The 21196-nt window shown below is 35.1% G+C and overlaps 1 long non-coding RNA gene across 1 annotated transcript in view; it reads right to left on the minus strand.

Moving 5' to 3' along the window:
- LOC129011478 (uncharacterized) overlaps positions 1-21196 on the minus strand; it is a 175170-nt gene that overhangs the window by 112433 nt on the left and 41541 nt on the right. Inside the window, exon 5 of the long non-coding RNA XR_008493334.2 lies at positions 7672-7725. This is a non-coding gene — a long non-coding RNA (uncharacterized LOC129011478). The remainder of the gene's footprint in view (positions 1-7671; positions 7726-21196) is intronic.

The following is a 21196-nucleotide window of genomic DNA, read 5'->3' on the forward strand; positions in this document are numbered from 1 at the left end:
GTGGAAGTTAGCATTTTGGGGCATAAATAGCACATAATTTGTCATTCATGTCAAAGGACAGATTTTCAAGGTCAGTAGTTCGAGACCAGCCTGTCTACCATGGTGAAACCCCATCTCTCCTAAAAATACAAAAATTAGCCAGGCGTGGTGGTGCACGCCTGTAATCCCAGCTACTTGGGAGGCTGAGGCAGAGGAATGGCTTGAACCCAGGAGGGAGAAGTTGCAGTGAGCCAAGATTGCAATCCAGCCTGAGTGACAGAGCAGTGAGGCTGCATCAAAAAACAAAAAACAAACAAACAGCAAAAAAACACATAGTAATGAGAAGGACTGGGGATTTTGCCTTTCCGGCAAAACAAAAAATGTATCCTAATATGGATATATGAATTCTAGTAGGAGGCAATGAGAAGACTCCCGGGACAGACATCAAGACAAGTTTAGCAACAGCAGTTTCCAGAGTATCAACATTTTGTTCCCACATGGCAACACAAAGAGGATCATGTGAAACCGTAATTTACAAGGGGCAAAGGAATTTATAGGGGAAGAGGAACCTGAACTTAGGGAACCTGAATGTTTTATAACGGGGAGTAAGTATGTTTGCACACTGTTCCACAGGGAGAAATGATTCTTCATTTCCAAGGATGCTTGCTATACAAACATCCTCAAAAGAGAATCCAGAACAAAAAGGTGGCCAGTGCCTGACTTGCAAGATGTGCAAAAATCTGAGAGACGAATTTTCTCCCAGTAAAGATATGCTGGGAGGATGCAAAATAAGCTAAAGAAAATTTTCACTCTAGATAAGAGGAGTCAAAGGAAGATTAGAAGGGATGCCTGGAATGTGTCCATTTTGGTCTACTGTATATATAGAATTAGCTTAGATAGCTATGTCCTGTACCAGTATATCCACTACAATACTATCATTAAAAGATTAATGTCTGCTAATTTATGGTAAATCTTTAGAATTGTCCAATGTAATAAATATTTAGAAACAGCACTTGTCTTTGCAGTTAAATTAATACAGACCATTGATTCCCACCTAAGTATGATTTGGCAATTTCTAAAGATATTTGGGGTTGTCACAACCTGGAGTACTAATAGCATCCAGTAAGTAGAGGGCAGGATGCCCCAAATCCTACAATGCACAGGACAGCTTCCTAAAACAAATAATTATTCCACCTAAAAGCCAACGATGCCAAGATTAAGAAATCCTAATGTATATATGCCTAAATTCAGTAATTGTATCTAAGTTCAAATAATCTTGGAAAATATTGTTTGAACTACATAATTATTGAGAAAATTTTAACTCAGAGGGTTTGCATTTAAGTGAATAAACAAAAAAATTTTACCCTTCATTTTACTCATCAATCACTTAAAAATCATTTCTAGAAATATTCTGGATATAGTCTGATTGCACTAATTTAAACGAAGGTTAGTCTTCAATTCATAATTATATACCCAGTTAGTAAATATACACTTCAATGGAATGGAAAAAAAAAGAGATTTCATGCTCAATCTTTTGGAGATAGACTCCTAGAACCATCACTTATCAGCTGCAAGACTTTGGGAAATGATACAAGTTATTTGACCCTCCTGTCCTCAGCTTTCAAATGAAATAATTATAATTCAAATGTTAAGACTGGCTGAACAACAACATTATGAGTGTTAATTGAAATAATGGAACAGTAAAGTGCTTTGTAAATTCTAAAGCTACTAGTATCAGCTGCTATGTTAAAGGCATGTTTTTCTGTTTCTTTTTTCATTTTTTTCTTTGACAGCAAAAAGGCTATAATGATAAATGGCCTCTTCTCCTTCTGTAGGATCATTGATTTTTGAACTCAAGAATTGTAAGAGTAACCTTTTTATTCTTCTTCAGTGAGTTTTAGTTTACCCTATTTTGAAGGCCAGGTATGTGTCATTGTATAGAAGAATCTGTCAAAAATTAGGATCGCGTTTGATGTCACTTCTGAGCAACATGTTTCATGAAAGGTCTGAGAACTGACTTGGCAAGCCTTTCAAAATGGGAAAATTCAGGATTAAACCTGTATTGGAGCCTACCGAGGGAAGTAGAGTTACATTTGTAGTTTTCATCTGCTTGTGGAATAATTCTTTTCCTTTTTCATTCCAAAAGAAGTAATGTATTGACTGCCTTATGGATTTGATTAATAAAATGCATCTTGCTCAAATCCAGTTTTTACAAGAGGTGATGGTAAATCCCTTTAAAGGAGGGTTTTAAGGCTATGGCTGAAATGACTTAAGGGGACTAAGGCACTGAATCATAAAACCTTACCTGAGATTTTTCCCAGGTTAGATACCAATGTTTTAGATACAATTTTGTTGGTGTGGGTATAAGAATAGCAAACACTGCTTGAAAAAGATTATACTAGCTGACCACAGAATTTCTGTGTTACTTATACTGGATAACCATAAATATTTAAGAAGTACCTAAGAAGAACCTAGGGTTCCAGTTTCAGAATTATATTGAAAAGAATCCAATCATCTAATCTGTTTCAAGGATGGTTCTAGCATCGGTTGTTGATTACATTGAGTACCAGCATAAATTTACATAACAATGAAGCAGACTTGACTGTTTTTTCCAGCTGTGCAGACCTGTAAAAGTGTCATGCTGATGAATTTGATTGACATTTAGTGAGGAAAGTTTCTTCCCGTCATTCCACCATCAACTATGGATGCCGCCTGAATTTACAATGACCCAATCTTTCCCTTCAAATATTTACACTTGGGGAGCCATTTATGCTCATTAACAGGATTGGACAAGATAACAAATAAAAAGATGAGAATGAAAATTACCTCAAATACTTAGACAAATTGACCTAAGTAGAAGATAAAAGCTTGTTTAAAGTTCTTAATTTGTGAAACTGTTTTCAAAGAGTACATCCATTGCTTCCGTTTACACATAACAAAATTGAAATAAAAGCAAAATGACAATATAGATAATAGAATTCACTTAAACCATTTATTCTCAAAGACAAGAACTTCCTATATATTCATAGATTGCAGAACTCACTTGGACAATTATACTTATGAACTTACCAGTTACTTTTGAGTACGTCCATAGTTCAAAGGAAACAGAATCTTATTTTATAGAGTCTTTTCCAAATTGCCTAATCATGAACTCATAAGAATTGAAATGATTAAATGGAAACTAATTAATACTGAATTATTCAATATACTTCACATTTATGGGATCAAAATCTGATCCAAATAATGATTCATATGAATCAAAAGTATTGATTAATAAAAATATCTCAGATAAAATTCTGTACTATTCCTGATAGAAGTGTGTTACATTAAGGAATATCCTTTAAAATTTTTTGAATAAGTCTTAAGTCTCATATCTCTGCAATGTAATAATTTATCTTTCTCACTGAGGTTTAGTTAATAGATAAGGACAATGATTACGGCGTACTGAGGTATGAAAAACATACTACTTACCCATGCAAAGAAATATGAATTTTGCTTCCACATGTCTTATTTCAAACCACTTTTTAACATGCATTTCTTCATAGATACATATATATTTAACCTTTACATCCTAAATAGGTTAAAAAGAAGTTGTAATTCGATTTCATTTTATTTTTGTTTATGGAAGCCTAAAATGTCTTCCTAGAGCACAAAAGCAAACAGAAGTCAGAGCCCCTCCTTTGCAGTCTGAAACAGATCTGTGGCTGGCTCCATGACGGCTGTGCCATGGAGGTGGGGCAGCTGGCGCCTGTGCTTTTGAACCCGCCTGTCCTGATATTAACAATGTCAGCCTTGAGACTTGAGCTCAGGCCTGGCCCCTAACTTTACGCAAAGCATCGGAAATGGTATTCATAAAATCTGGATGCTGCTGGGACATTGAAATCGAAGTAATCAAAGCCCAGTCTGTGGCACAGAGGGAAGTAATATTTACATGTAACTATACGGTACTTCCCGAACTACTACTTCGGTAAGTACGCTATTAAGTGCAGCTTTTAGAGTGAAGACAGTGATGGAGACTGATACAGAGAACAGATAAACATCAGAAAATCTTAAAAGGCTATGGCGAAGAATTTAGGTACATTTAATGACAGATTAGCTTTGTGGAAATACGAGATCAAATAAGGAGAACATAACGATTATATCTTAAAATTGAAACTTCTGCATATTACAATAGGAAAATCAGCAATAAATAGTCAATCATCACGATGTTTAGATAAATTCTAGAAACCTAACATTTATTTAGTTTTGTTGATTCTTAAACCAAATTATTTATGTAATTGTGCACATATGCGCTCCGGAATTAGAGATGCTTACATTTGAATTCAGTTTATTGTAAAGGAGGCTCAACTCCTTTAACAGAAAAAAAGATAATAAATATTCTTGTCTTGAAATGTAATTAGGTTTAAATGTGATAGTGTATGAAAGCAGCGAGTGTCACTTTCTTTCCTTTCAAATATAAAAGATATTCAATAATACTAATAGAGCTGTTTACCATTTTACCATTTCCCTAAAATATTTAAGAATGTTATTCACTGGTAGTAAAAATTTTAAGTCTTGAATACTTTTAGGAAATAGAATAAACATATCTATTAGAAAAAAACAAAAAATAAAAAGAGCTGTATGCTAATACCACTGTATGTTCTATTAATATATTTTATATCTGCAGTAAAGTCTTGCTGGATAGTGCCTACTACTCATAGTACAGGAATTATGCAATGAAATATCAAATTGGCTCCTCTACTTTAGGAGGCCAAATCAAAACTTCACAGCAACAGTAATCAAAACAATCTTTTGAGCCTGTGTATCAAATTGTTTCCCGCCTGTTGGGGTGAATGGTGTATTTAGATTAGGGGCCCTTCAGGATCTGCAGGTGCTGGGCTAGCTCCTACCCTCTGAGCCTTGTGATAACCTTCTCATGAAGGTGAGCAATGGAGAGGAGCTGAGAAACCCAAAAAGAGGAAGGAGTGAATGGATGATGTGGGACCTTACTCTGTGTTGCATCCCCTGGAAGAGCAATTAAAGGTGAGGTGAAGGCCAGACTGGAGTGCCACCCAGGTCAAAATCCCCCCACCACATCAAGCAGCATGTTCGACTGGCAAATTTTCCCTTTATCAAATATTTATAAATTAAGGGAAGGCTTGCCTTCAAGTGAATTGCTTTATTTAGTTAAAACCTAGCAAAAATCAGTAATACTCAGAAATTGGGAATTCCTTGACTGGAAGGTGAAGCTGAAGGACGTAGAGCCATTCCAGCCATGGGTGGGGAGTTTTGAACATTTGAGAGCAGACTTTGAGCTCTGTTCTCCAGGAGCATAAAGGAGGAGCCAGAATGGGAGAGAAGAGAGCTTTGAACATTTTTACAGACAATTCCCCTCAATACATACACGCTTCGTAACAGAGACAACTGGTTCAATATTATATGTGTTGCAAATTTTAAAACCTTAGTACGGATTTGTTTCAGATTTAATACACTGCATATTTATGTTCTCAATCTTTGGTCATTAGACTTGAGTTTGATAGTCATTAATAAGTCCTAATAGTTAAACAAAAGAAAATGAATGGATATATTCTTTAATTATAAGATCATTTTCCTAAATAGAAAATGAAAATCCCCTGGAGTTTCTGGAATGTCTTTTAAAAATAATTTATTATGGCAATGAACTAGACTCTCTTGCAAAGAGCCTAGTGATGTTTGTGTACCTTTGCATGTTTTTTTTTCCCCCCAACCTTTTCTGGGCCTCTAGGGCCCTCTTTAAGGTCTGAATACACAAACATATTTTGCACATGTGGGTGTTAGGAAAATGCTATTTGATGATAATGATGATGATTTCCTGAAAGTAAGGGTTGCTCATCAGAGGAATGTGTGACTGTTGGAGGCTTTTGATTAGTTTCTCTTGATCTCTTTTAAAAATAGGATGGTTTTGCTCATCTGTATGGGATGGTAAGAGGGAAGGGTAGTCTTCTCTAAAGGCAGAAAAAGGATGGTCTGACTTCAAAACCCTTTCTAATTTTATGATTCTAAGAAGTAGGATCATTTATTCTGAAGAAAAGGCTCAAAGGTTTAGTGTGTAGAAGATGGTGACCAGCTGCTCTTTCTTCACTGATTACAGAAAAGGAAATGTGTTTAAATTTGAGCATGAGCGATTGAGGCTTTGAGGGAAGAATTTCCCGACACCAAGGCTATGTCGAAATCAAGGACAAAAGGAGTCAGAAAATGAATCAGTAAATGTCCCCAAGTAGCAGTCTCCTCAAGGTGGAAGAGAACCCTATAATGAGCAGAGGAGAGTGCACCTACATTTTGTTTCTCTTTCTGTCTCTCTCAACATTAGTCTAGTCTTAACTTAGGAAAAATTATAGCGCTGTGAATTGTTCATATGAATTCCTGAAGAGCATGGTGATTTATCTGGGCCTTCGAATACCTGGGTTAATGCTGATTAATTTGCATTTGTTAAGAGCTACCCAAGAGTTTATGGGGTGCAGCTCGGGGCCACTAGAAGAGGATTTTAATGTGCTGTTACATTTCTATGACTCTGTCACTTAAGAATGACCATGTGTTATGAATTGTACTAATTTTATTAATTACAGATGTACACACGTAGACATTAAAATATTATATTAAAGTCACTGCTCTCCCAATCTTCCACATTAGGTAAAATTATATGAATTCAGATTTTTTAAAGTGGTTTTGCTTGAGGTTTTTGGAAATGTTATTTTAGAAATGCTTAAAAGAAGAAGTCAAAGACCTTATCCAGAAATGGTCCTAATATATTGGTAGAAAATGCTTTACAAGCATTCTCTGTATTCTTTATCTGCTTAAACCTTTGGAATAAAGAGAGTGATTGGTTAAAATCTATTTGTAATCAGCTATTATGAGGCATGAAACAACATGACAATACCAAATAATAAAAATATCTATAAACCCTATATAAAACTGATTACTTACAACATTATTTTCCTTCATGCTTAACAACTTAAAAATATGTATTATGAAATATCATTATCAACAAACAGAACTATATAATTTAACACTTTTACATTATGGACAAACTAATGAGTTTCTATAATTAAAATATCTCTCCATATAAATTTATTGTGACAATTATTATATCCTAAAAAAAGCCAAATACTCAACATATAAGATCACCACTAGGATCTACATCAAAATTCTTCCAATTATTATGTAATAATATCACACACACACACACACACACATACACACACACAATATTGCTTGAGATGCTGTATTTTTGATCACTGGAAAAAAAACCCTAAATTTTATTTGAATTGACACAGATTTCAGAATATTTACATATGGCTAATTATATTGGTTTGGAGGCACCCAGCTACAAATAATAAAAAAGAGTTTAACAGTGAGAAAAAATGTATTCTGTCTTATCACTAGGAGTTCCTAGGTAAGGTGGTTCAAGGGTTGTCTGTTCTCACCAGGTCACCCTAGACAGGACTCTCCCCATGCTCAGTGGGCATGAGAACTTCCAGTTCTTACGTACACACATGACCTTGTCCAGCAGAAGAAAAAGAACTGTTCCTCCCTCTCTTTCTTTTGCCAAAAGAAACCTTTTCTGAGAAGCCTCCCAGCACAGCTCTCTTCACTTTCCACTTGACAGAACTAGGTTGTGTTCCCTTGCTAGTCTGCTGGGATTATCAAGACTGGCTTCGGATGACTGAGACTTACCCCATGGCTGCTGGTAACATCATCTTCCATAAATGCATGGTTATACCAAGGAGGCTGCCAAGAAGTAAAAAGAACACTGTTGAGTAGGCAACAAATACCGTCTCCAAAAATACACATACATCCAAAGTAAACATATTTTCTGTTTTATTTGTTAAGCCATAATGTGATAGAAATGTCATCCTGTATGCATATCCACACAGATATACCAAGAAAAGAAGCGAAAACAGTAATAAAAGCAAACCAAAGAAATCAGACTGATCACAATCATTCACATCAAGAAACAGAGACCAACTCTTCTAATTCCACTTGCTTATTGTACCAGCCAGATGGAAAGTTGCTTTCAAATTATGCCAGATTTTTCAAACCATCATAACAAAATGTAGTTACCATTTTTGTATGCTTTTCGTACTGAAGTAAAAGAAACATCTTAGAGTTTATTCTTAATATAACCAAATTCTTAATATTTGCATTTATTCAGTGAACTAGAAAGTAACTCTTTAATAATGAAAACATTGATGTCTTTGCATATTTTGTCTAAAGAATATGCTCATAAACTTTAATATTGCATGTATATAATTATGTGTTATTACTATAAGATTGTAATTTGATCCTGATTAAAGAACATTTCATTCTTAATACAATATGCTATTTGATAATTTTTCTACAAGCCAAAGAAAACAGATTATTTAAAATCCACATAAATTTGAAATGTGCTTATATTTTAGATGTGATGTGGTTAGCATTGGTATTAGATGTGATGTGATTAGCATTGGTACTTTTTCTAAGTTCCATGGATGTCAACAATACTTCCACTCTTGAATCAAAATTCAAGGTGCGGTGGTTCAAGAAAGAAACATTGATAATTTTACAACAACCTGTTACTTCTATTTGTTACTGGGAAATAAACTCTACTTTTCCTTACCTAAATTAATGACAATTTAAAAACAAAAATGATACAAGATTTATGAGAATAGAATAGTCAATATTACTGTCAAATGTAGATAAGATTACTCTAGATATTAAATTGCTATTTATCATTTCTAAAGGCAACATATATATTTTGTATTGGATTACCACTATAACTATTGAATATCAAATAACTTTTCAAATGAAGTTCCAGAATCAAGTAATATATTTCAGAGGAACACTTAGGCAGAGTGATAACAACTGATTTTTGTCTACCCAATATCAAACCCCACATTCCCAAGAGATGAAATGCAATTGGCCTAACAACTCCATGTTCCCACCTTCCATCCCTCTCTCACACCTAGACACGGACACATGACCCAGTTTCTGCCAAAAAGGTGTTAAGTGTATGACTGCTGAGAGGTTTCTAGGAAGGCTTTTTGCTTTCCTGATGATGCAGAATGAATGATGCTTTATCCTACCCTCTTTTTGTTTCGAATGTAGGCATGAAGTCTAAAGCAAAAGCAATCACTGGCTTTCAGTCCTTGACACCATTGCTGCTAATCCAATGTCAACAGGATTCCAGGAAATTTAAGGAAAAAAGAAAAGACCCATCATTTGTTTAAAACTCTATGAGTCAGATTTTCTTTTACATGCAGCCGAAGGCTTTCCTAATTCATATAGAGAGCTTTAATAGAAAAACTAATTATTTAGAAATTGGATTTAATCATATCACCAAATTCTTTGGTCAAATAACAATTTGATTTAGGATATCTACTTAAGTGCTTTCTTTGGGTCTTTCCTTGTTCCTCATTCACGTGTTTGCCTGAAGTCTCCATGAAATATCTACATTAACAAATAATTATCCTCCTAGACTAGAGCACATAGGATTTGAAAATCAATCTTAATATAAATTCCTTGAAAACCACATAGCTTGATCCACAAATGTTTTAAAACCAGATAGGTTGATCTACAAATGTTTTAAAACACTTTCTTAAATCCATGGTGTGGGTGGGGACTATGGACGACATAAGACATAAAGATTTCCAGTTGGGTCTTACACTAGTATTTGTACATGTCTTAGGATACCTGATAAACTTCTTCCAGCAGTTTATTTTTATTTTTTTATTCATTTTTATTTTTCGAGATGGAGTTTTGCTCTGTTGCCCAGGCTGAAGTGCAGTGGAGCAACCTTGGCTGACCGCAACGTCCACCTCCCAGGTTCAAGTGATTCTCAAGCCTCAGACTTCTAAGTAGCTGGGACTACAGGTGTGTGTCACCACACATGGCTCATTTTTGTATTTTTAGTAGAGACTAGTTTCACCGTGTTGGCCAGGCTGATCTCGAAGTCCTGACCTCAAGTGATCCACCTGCCTCACCTCCCAAAATGCTGATATTTACAGGTCTGAGCCACCATGCCTGGCCTTCCAGCAGTTTATTTATATGGATGATACCCCTGGAAGGCAAAACACTAGTGTGATGAGAAGGTACCATGCACAATAAGATTAAAAACAACACAGCCTCAGTGGCAAAGGCAAAGCAAAGCTTAAGACAACATAACATCTGCCATTACAATTTTTTTCTGGCCCTTTCCACATTGATTCATATACCACCCCTATAAACTGCAAATGGACCATGTTATAAACAATAGCTAGCTGTTTCCACTTCTGGTTAGGAATTAGAAAGCCATAAGAGAACTACAAATGAGAACAAGATGGATAACTTGAAAACAACAATAACAAAACAGAGTTTATAAGAGCCAATGAAGAGCTGGAGATGCAAAAAAGCCTAACTGAAAGAAAATCTAGAAAGTCATGACCTCTTCCTATGAGAGAGGAATGAAGCGCTTCCCTGATGCTAGGTGGAGTGATGGGAAGAGGAGGAGGGATTTGCCAGCGAAGGGATGTGAGAAACAAGTCCAATTTTCAACACATTTTTAAAAGCCTATGAAGTGTGATGACTCAGGTCCCTGAGGAAGCTCCATCAGAGGCAGCTCTGCACCCACCCACCTCTCTGTCCCAGGGGGCCTTTACTTTAGTACATGGACATAATGCACCCAAGTTTGGGCTCACGGTAGGGGATCTGAAAAATATCTCCATGGAGGCTTATAGAGCTGACTTGAGGCTGGGAGCAGCTCAGGAGAGCCATGAGAAAACCCTCTAAGCCAAAAAGCTGTTGCTGAAAGCTAGGTAGAGTAGGACAGCAGTGGGAAACATCTCCAAGGCTCCTGGGGGCTTCACTGAGTCCACTCAAGCCCCAAAGGCTCAAAGCTGAGCAGCAAAGCATAGAAATCTGAGTTGTGAAAAAGCCGGGTGAGCAACCAGACAGCAAAGAGAATTCACTGGAAGCCCGGACTCAGGGAGTCAGCAGCTGGGTTATAAAGCCCAAAGAGAAATCTGAGGCTCTCCCTTGCTTAGATCTCATGCCCTGTTAAATGGAAGGGATCGTAAAAAAATTACAAGACATGAAGAAGCTATATATATACATTATAGGATGTATAAACATAACTATGGCATATGGGCAAGGGAAGAAAGAGACATAGAGGCAGTTCCAAATATAGATGTTGAAATTATCAGAGAGGAGTTTTATATTAAATATAATAGATATGTCAGATAATCTAACACTATTTTTAGACAATTTTTTGGAAAAAAATGAAGAATTTTAGCAGAGAAATAAACACAACTAAAAAGCCAAATGTCCAGAATAGAGAAAAAAAATAAAATACTTCGATGGGGAATTAATTGGACAGGTCTATTAGTAAACTGGTATACCAAAGGAAAGAATCAGTAAACAATACGATAGATCAATAGAAATCACCTGCACTGAAATATAAGAAAAAAAAGGAGGGAGGGAGAGATGGAGAGGAAGAAGGAGAAAAATAAGGAAGAGAAGAAGGAAAGGAGAGGCGTGCCTGTAATCCCAGCACTTTGGCAGGCCAAGGTGGGTGTATCATCTGAGGTTAGGAGTTTGAGACTAGCCTGACCAACATGGTGAAATCCCATCTCTATTAAAATACAAAATTAGCTGGGCATGGTGGCAGGCACCTGTAGTCCCAGCTACTCAGGAGGCTGAGGCAGGAGAATCACTTGAACCCAGGAGGCAGAGGTTTCAGTGAGCCAAGACATCACTGCACTTCAGCCTGGGTGACACAGTGAGACTCCTCTCAAAAATAAAATAAAATAAAATAAAAAAGAAAAGGAGAGCCATCTGAGATGTGTAGAAAATATTATGCCATCAAATATATTTATGTTAAGGGTCTTGTAAAAAGAGGACAGATAATGAGGTAGAAGACATTTTTGAAGAGAACATGGGTGACAATTTTCTAAAATAGATGAAATATATCAACTCACATATATAAGAAACAGTAAATAAATTCAAATATAACAAGAACTAGGCAAACGATCATCAAATCGGTGATGAAAAACAAACATGAGTAGAAAATCTTTTTTTTTTTTCTTCAAAATTGCTTTATTTTAGGTCTTTTGCATTGCCATTTAAATATTAAAATTATCTTGTCAATTTTTATAATAGATCCTTGAATTTTATAATCCATAAACATGGAATGTCTTTCCATTTATGGATGTATTTTTAAATTACTTTCAGCAACATTTTGTAGTTTTCAGTATACAAATCCTGGGTTTCTTTTGTTAAATTTACAGTTAAGTATCTTACTCTGTTTCATTTTTGTAAATGAAATTTTTTTTTTAAATTTACTTTCTGGTTATTTGCTATAAGTTTATAGAAATACAATTAAGTTTTGCATATTGATCTTGCAACTTGTGACCTTACTAAAATCGTTATAGTAGCTCCACATTGTGTGTGTGTGTTCCCTAAGAATTTCTACATGTCACCCGCTAATATAGTTTTACTTCTTTCTTTCTAATCTGGTTGTATTTAATTTCTTAGGTGCACAGTTTTCTTTTTTTTTTTTTTTTTGTATTTATAAAGTACTTTTATTTTTCTGAAAAATCCTTTTGATTTGATTTCTTATGATGTAGCACATGCAAATGTAATAACTTACCAATGCCTGAACTAGGAAATAAATTTTCCTAGATTTCTGCAGTGCTTGTACTCATTTTTGTTTCTTTTTTTTTCTTTTATTATTATTATTATTATTATTATTATACTTTAGGTTTTATGGTACATGTGCGCAATGTGCAGGTAAGTTACATATGTATACATGTGCCATGCTGGAAAATCTTGAAAGAGGCTGGAGGAGACAAAAAACACGCATTGTGCTCATAAGATGAATGAAACTAGAAGACTATGAAATGTCTTTAAATTGTTGAAAGATGGCCAGGTGCAGTGGCTCACGCCTGTAATCCCAGCACTTTGGGAGGCCAAGGCGGGCAGATCACAAGGTCAGGAGATCGAGACCATTGTGGCTAACACTGTGAAACCCCGTCTCCACTAAACATACAAAAAAAAAAAAAAAAAAAAATTAGCCAGGCATGGTGGCGAGCGCCTGTAGTCCCAGCTACTTGGGAGGCTGAGGCAGGAGAATGGCATGAACCCGGGAGGTGGAGCTTGCAGTGAGCTGAGATCATGCTTGGGTGACAAAGCGAGACTCCATCTCAAAAAAAAAATAAAAAAAGTTGAAAGATAGTAAAAGATAAAAGACTGTAAACATGATAGTAAATATCCTGAGACAATGCCTTAAAAGCATTTCTGTATATTTTTATATATTCACCAGAAAAATCTGAATCGTCTGGAGCAGATCTGTTCTATAAAAAATGCTGAGGTAACTTCTTCAGGCTCAAGAGGAAAAACACCAGGTTGGAAGGAAGAAAAAGTCCCAGAAAGGGTAAATATTTTTAAAACAACAAAAATTTCCAATTAAATATGTGGATAAATACAATCACAAAGCTTTCAACTACATAAATGTAACAATTTAAAGAACTGAAGGAGAGTTACAGAAAAGACTCCAATCACAGTCAGACATTAAACATGCTTTTTCAACAATTAATATAACTAACAGATAAAAAATTAATAAGGATCTAGAAGACTTGAACAATATCAATATTAGTCTAAATGACATATATAGAATATTATATTCAACAACTGAAGAATACATTTTATCTGTTCTATGCATATAAAACATTCCCTCAGGTAGATCACCATCTCAACCAAAAAACAAGTTGTGATAAATTTAAAAGGACTGAAATAATACATGACATTTTTCTCTGACTATAATGGTATTCTATTAGAAATCACAAACAATAGTATATCTGTAAAGATTCCCAAATATCTGGGAAGCAACATAATTTTAAATAATCTGTATGTAAAAGTGGAACTGACAAGGGAAATTAGGAAATATTTCAAATTGAACAATAATAAAAATAAACCCTATAAAATTTTGAAAGGTAAAATTTGAAGAATGCAGCTAAATCAGTTGTAAGAGGAAACTTATTTTTAAATGCCTATATTAGAAAATAAGCAAAGTCTAAAATCAGTTATCATCTATGCTTTTATCTTAAAGATAGAAAAAAAGCACGAATTAAACTCTAAGTAAAGGAAATAAAATATTGATGGGAACTTATAAACTCAAAAGAGACAAAAAGACAATGTTATAAACCAATTTAATACATGGAGAAACAGTAACGGGCATCTACTATGATGTGTTATTTTCTGGGAGTGCTGCTTGTTCAACACTTTTCATTTTTCCTTGGAGTAGACAGAACTCTCACCTCCTAGGCACGTGCAGCTTCTTGTACCTGCTCACAATTTCCGGTGACAAGAATGATCTTCCTCTGCTTAAAGAAAAAATAATGCTTGACTCAGTTTCATTTGAGTTTCTCTCTTTTTTGGAGCCATCCTCGCCGTTGGACATTCATGTTATTTGCTGCTGGATGCTGAAAACTTCTAAAGACTAGCACTTCACAGTTGTTAGGAAAAAACCCTGCCAATTTAGTAATATGTTTAATTCAAGAGAAAAAGTTGGGAAGCCCAAATGTATGATCACAGTAGCGAGCCGCATTCTTCAACATCTGTAACAAAACTGGTATATATTGATCCGCATCACTGTGTTTTCTCCATAGTTTCCAAATTCTAAAGGAAGGTTCTGGCTGAAACCCTGACACCAGCCAGTCCAGGCAGTGCCCTGCCCTTTGCGTCTGGAACCTTTCTGCCCTTCTTTCCTGTTGGCCCTGCATTTTGACTTCAGTGATGGTCTCTTGCATGAAGCACTTTACCTCTCTACATTCTCTATTTGAACTAGATAGAAAGGTCACTCATTACATAAAGTGCAGAGGAGGATCAAAAGAATCCAAGGGAAATAGAAATGTACCCTCAGGGGATGCTAAGCACTTTATTAAAACTCTCACCAGCTCCGATTGATGACAAATATCAAAACATGAGCAGCAGGAAGAGTAAAATATAATTCTTTATGTCATTGTTGGAACAATTCACTAATGTGAGAGTTTGGGACTAAGATGACGCAGACTCTGTGCCTGTGTCCATATCTTCAGCATATTTCACTGTTTCAGAGGCTGACGTTACCTTTAAAATCATCTCCAGTTTACCTACGAGTGGTGGAATGGAGACTGATCTGGGCTTAAAAACTTGTGATAATGTGTGTGATGACTCAGAGTGCAAAATGCTCTTTGCCAAAAAAATCATCCCCACATGACTGAAATTTACCCTCTGAAGGCTACAGAATACTCTGGTGACTTCTGAAGTGCCAGTCAATATTCTGGAATTCCAAACAGTTAATGCAGATCAAACAGGGCAGCATTTGAATCCCATTATTGAGAGAAAAATCTCAATAACCACAACTTCAGATTATGCATTAATGATTCCAGTACAAATTGAGGTGTGTCAAGGAACCAATGCATCTCAAAGTATGCTCGAAACACATGCTTACTGAACCCAGATGTGGCTGGTATCACATAAATATAAACACTGAAAATATTTTTTTATAAGAGGATAGATTAGAGAAGTGAGGTTTTATTCTCATTCAGTTTTGGTTAATTTTCTATTAATGTACTCTTTGATGGAATTGAAAAAGTGAAAATGAGATGCTCTGGACAACTACAAATATAATATTTAGGCATTACCAAAGTATTACATGAAATGCTAAGATCAAATTGTAGAGTTACATGTATGTATTAACCACCTGTTTCTTGTTGAAAAGTTGAAAGCATGGCAGTGTTCAGAACTGCATAGCAAAAATCTGGGTTAAACTGACAAAAACAAGGAAATTCAGAGTTAACCTTGTCACATCATATTTAGAATGCCTATGATATAAAAATGAAATAAAACCACTAATGTTTGATGTCATATTTGTAAATAATACTGAAATGTGAAATCACTCTGTAATGTGTATGCCACTATTCTTGTCCAAAATTTGTTTTCCACTTCTTAGGTAAAATATAGAATACTCTGAACCAAAAAAAAAAAAGCAATTTTTACAAGGCATAGTCAGCCAGCCAACTGTAGTGTTGAAATGTTTGAAGTGACTGTATTGTCTAAGGCAGAATGGAGTTGAATCATAAAACACATGGAAATCATTTCCATCAAATGATAGGACAAGAAAGGTGTCCTTGGATAGCTTAGCATGATGAATATAAACTGAGCATCAGGAAATTGATCTCTAATGCAGGTGTCTTTCATTTAATTTTTTCCCAAGGTAAGGTCATTAAGAAACTATTGTATAATTCTGTTAGGGAATTACGATATTCTCAAGTGTTTCTTCTTCACAAAAAAAATCCTATTAGAGTATACTACTTGTATATATAAATAGAACAAAGGTCATGTTATAAATATAGTACAAGTATGATAGAATGAAATGAACCTAATTATTTCTTTAAACACTTGTGAATATTGTTAACACTTAAGGGCACAATTCTCCACAGTGCAAATCTTTCTATTCCACTCTTATTTGCAAGAAAAAACTGAAATACATGATATTATCAGCTGATTAAAAAACTCTCCCTTATGAGTTAGAGAGAAAACTATAATAAATGTGCCCTGACATAGCAATTACCTATTGTGCTAGATGCAGTGTATATATGATATATAGATATCCACATATGCACACACATACAAACAAATGTTTGTGTGTATGCGTGTATGTGTGCACATGTAATATAATACATCTGTTCCTGCTCTCCAAGACAGACTCTAAGCCTTGAATGAAAGATTATGTTTTCTACTAGTGTTAGTTTTAGAAGAGATGAAAGATTTCTGCCACTTAGATTTTACCTCCAAGGCTGTTATGGACTAAATATTTGTGTGCCCCAAAATTCATATTTTGAAATTCTAATCCTCAATGTGTTTGTATTAGGAGGTGGAGACTTTGGGTGATTAGCTCATGAGGCGGAGCCCTCGCGAATGGGAGTGGAGCCCTTGTCACTCCAGGAAGTCTCTGCTGTCTGCCACTTAAGCATACAAGGAGAATTTGGCAGTGTGCAGCCAGAATGATGGTCCTCAACAGAAGCTGTCACCCTGATCTCAGACTTCCAGCCATCAGAACTGGCTGAGAAATAAATGTCTGTTGTTAAAGCCACCCAGTCTATGGTATTCTGGTAGAGTAGACAGAACTGACTAAGACAAAGTTTATGTTTTTGCTCTTAGTAAAAACCTTTGTGTCTTAAATATGTTTTATCATGGTAAATACCTCTTTGTGTCTTAAATATTAATATTTATACCACATTTTTTCAGCTTGATGGATGTTACCAGTGTTCACCAATATTTCTGGATCTCCTGTGTTTCCTGGTCAAATGGGTAAATTATTCTTTCTTGTCTTCCTGAGGATAGGCTCAGGCATGACTATGTAATGTGCTTTGGCCAATAAAATGTCAGTAGAAGTGATGTGCATCATTTCCAAGAGGAAGCATTTCAGAGGTAATGTATAAGTCTTAGAAAAATGTATGATTGGCATACATTTGGAAAGGAAATGGCAATAATAAAATTACAAACATCCACATTTTAGTATCAAAACACTTCTATCTACATAGAAGCCTGAATAAATTTTTCTTCTTTCTTACAGAGTAGTTATTGATGTATGAATGCAGGATGAAATAATGGATGTGTGAATGGATGGGTACATAGATGTTTGGATGGATGAAGAGATGGACAGGTAGATAAATGGATGAATTGGTGGATAGATGGATGGTTAGAGTGCTATTTCATTATAAAAAATAAACAAAATTGAACATTGAAAATGTCCCAGCTTAAAAAGGATATTTTCCTCCCCTTTGAACTCTAAAAATATACTTATTTTCACTACCACATATTTAATATTTACCATATGTTAAATCAAAGATATTGTTTTTAAACAGTATTGATAATTAGAATGTCTTTTTCTTCATCTATACTAAAAATTTGGAAAGCAAAAACTACTTGCCTTATTTCCATGTTATACTCCCCTACAAGAAGCTACATTTCATCATAGAAAAGGATTTTGAAGCCATCAGTAGATTCAGATTGTATAAGCGTACTTCATTTTTGTGACTATAAGTAAATTATTTACCTTAAGTCTCAATTTCTTTATCTGAAAAAAGAGATAGTATCTGATTTAAATATTTGTTAAAATGTCATACATCTAAAGCACCTAGCACATATTAGGAGATCATCAAATATTAAGTGTTTTTTGTATATCTCTCACTCATAAGCTTCATGCAAATTGATGGCTTTAAAAAGAGTTGGGTTAATAAATTAATAAATATGAAATGAAGTTACCTAATCCATCATCATTTATGAGTTATTATGTTATTTGAGACAAATGTTTTAAGTTGAACAGATGGTTGTCTGTTCAATCTAGTCTGTGAGCTATAAATTTTATTTTTCTCACTAGAGATTTCCTTGAACATTTAGTGATTTTAAGTTATTTTTAAGATTTAGACAAAAAATAATTTTATAGAAGAATTGCAAATTTTGGCATAGACTCTAATGTGTTTTTTATAGCAAAAAAAAATCTACATTTTAGGCAAAGGATTCAGAGTGATCAAACCTAAGAGCATTGTAACACAATGCCAATCATATTTGGTAACATGGTGGAAATAATATAATCTTTCATATTGAACCAATGAAAACACATGCAGAAGATATTCAGTCTTGCATTTAGAACTTCAAATGACTTAAAATGCCCTCCTGAGAAGCATACTTTAAGATAATGTTAGTTAGGGGGATAATGTCAAATTGGTGGCCAACTTTTTATTCATCTGGTCAACAGTTCTCTACTCTGTTTATTTAAAGTGGAATAAGAACAGATTGCAATATTATAAAGAATAGCTTGCACTAACCAGCGATTTGAGAGGACAGGCTGGGAAAAATTCAAGAGGACTCCTGGAGTTAGAATTCATGAAGCAGTGTGATGAAAGACATGTGAGGGAGCAGGAATGGTTGGTGATTGCTGAAATTTCTAGCTAGAGTTATTGGGTAAAATAGTTCCTGCCTTCCCATATTGCTATTGGATTCCTATTGGATTACTTGACCTCAGAAGTTTTCCCTTGAACCTTCTCTATCTTTATTGCCTAATCTTACATATAGTGTAAAAGGCCAGCAGGATTTAAAGTGTAGAAACTGGATCAACTGATAACCAATCTAAGAAAGCATTCTTTATACAGTACATTTTTTTCTAAAATATTTTTAAAGCGATAATTATTGGATAGGAAAGGGGTATACTTAAGGCTAGATTTATCTTGATTTGAAACTTAGGGATGGAAAGTAACTGGGAACCATCTTCTGTCAAAAAAAAAACCTCCATAAATATGAAGATTATTAAATCACTCTCCAGCTCCCTCCTCCCCAGGATAAAACACAGCAATTTATTCAACCACTCTTCATAGTCTCAATTATGCGACCCACGAGCCATTTCCATTCTTTTCTTTTAAACTCGTTCTTATAAATACTAACTAAACTAACTCAAACTTTTCTCACACCCATACTTTACTTCCGTATAGGTGAACAAAAGGCAACAACTTTAAATACTGAGTTTCAGCATTAAGCCACCAGACTCCTGAGGTTCTGGAGCTGACTCACACCAGCTAGCAACAGACAGCTGTGGTCAGAATTCAGTTCCATCTTGTGAGTAAATCATCCATGGTTGGAATATTTATATCAGGGAGATTGGCGAATGCTACAAATAAGGCCTTCCCTGACCACCTACGAAAACCTATTGTCAAACATTTATCAGCAGACATCTGCACAAGCCACAAACCTACAAGACCTCTGTGGCCATTCCTTCTATTTCAGTTACCTAATGACAGATATCTACAATTAATTGATCTCAGACTTTATTAGACTTTGTCTTGGAATTGTACGTGATATAGTTCAAATATGTGTCCTCTTTCAGTCTCACATTGACATGAAATCCCCAATGTTGGAGGTGAGACTTGGTGGGAGGTGATTAGACCATGGTGATAGATTTCTCATGCGTGGTTTAACATCACCTCCTTGGTGCTGTCCTTGCAGTAGTGAGTGAGTTCTTAAGGGATCTGATTGTTTAAAAGTGTGGCACTTCTCCCTACTCTTGCTCCTGCTTCTGCCATGTGAGACATCTGCTGACCCTTTGCCTTCTTTTTCAAGACTCCCCAGAAGCAGATGTCAGTGCTATGGTACCTGTACGGCCTGAAGAACTGTGAGCCAATTAAACCTCTCTTTTTACAAATTACCCAGTCTCAGATATTGCTTTATAGCAACACAAGAACAACCTAACACACTAAAGAAAATCTTTCCAAACTCAAGGCTCCAAGTTGCCACTGATGGGTGATTAGAATTGGCTCCTGATTGAAAACCTATTTCAAATTTTAGCACATCTATGATATTTATGAGAAACAATAACTTAAGATCATGATCATGTAGACAGTGAGTAGAATATATAAAGGCCCTTATTCCTGATTCAAAGGAAACTTCACTGTTGCTGTCTTCCCAATATCCAAAGTGTTTTCATTTAATAAAGAACCACAAAGTTTTCAACAGTACTTCCAGCTTATGCAATCAACTTGTTTGCCAATTAATTTTTCGACCATCTGACCTTCCCTTTAACAACAGCTCCATGTTAAACTCCTTTTTTGCAATGGAAGTTCCTAAAGCTATGACTTTGGTTATTTAATGTTACACAACTCCTTAATTTGTGTAAATGTAGTCTCAGTCAAGAGAAATCTTGGGATCACATGTCCTTTTGTCAACTCAAGAGTGCCATGCAAGGGAACATGCACTTCTCTCTTCTGATTCCCTGCTCTAATTTCTGTCATCAGTATCTTCATTCCTCTCATACCTTGAATTAGTTACTGGATAAATATGCATGTTTGGACACACAAATAATAGAATGTTACTGCAAGAAATACTATTGCAAAACTAAAGTTAATCCAGATAGGAAAACTGAGCTGTAAGAAACCATGTGCTTCATTTTGTGTTTCATCTTGATTAATGCTTTATCTGAGTGTAAAATTTTTAATTCATAGAGCTCTTTCACTGTTATTTTGTTTTTTGTTTTTGCCAAAGCATTTTGAAAGTATTCTCTAATGTCTGTTTTTAAGAGTTAGGTTTCTAGAGAGGCCTAATTGTTATTTTTTTTGGTAATACTTTTCTCATGTTTAGTTTTTAAGAATATGGCCTTCCAATTTTTAAAATGTATTTTTTATCATTTAAAAATTCTTAAATTATTTTGACTATG

Source organism: Pongo pygmaeus, chromosome 14, assembly GCF_028885625.2.
Source record: "Pongo pygmaeus isolate AG05252 chromosome 14, NHGRI_mPonPyg2-v2.0_pri, whole genome shotgun sequence".
Lineage (NCBI taxonomy): Eukaryota > Metazoa > Chordata > Mammalia > Primates > Hominidae > Pongo > Pongo pygmaeus.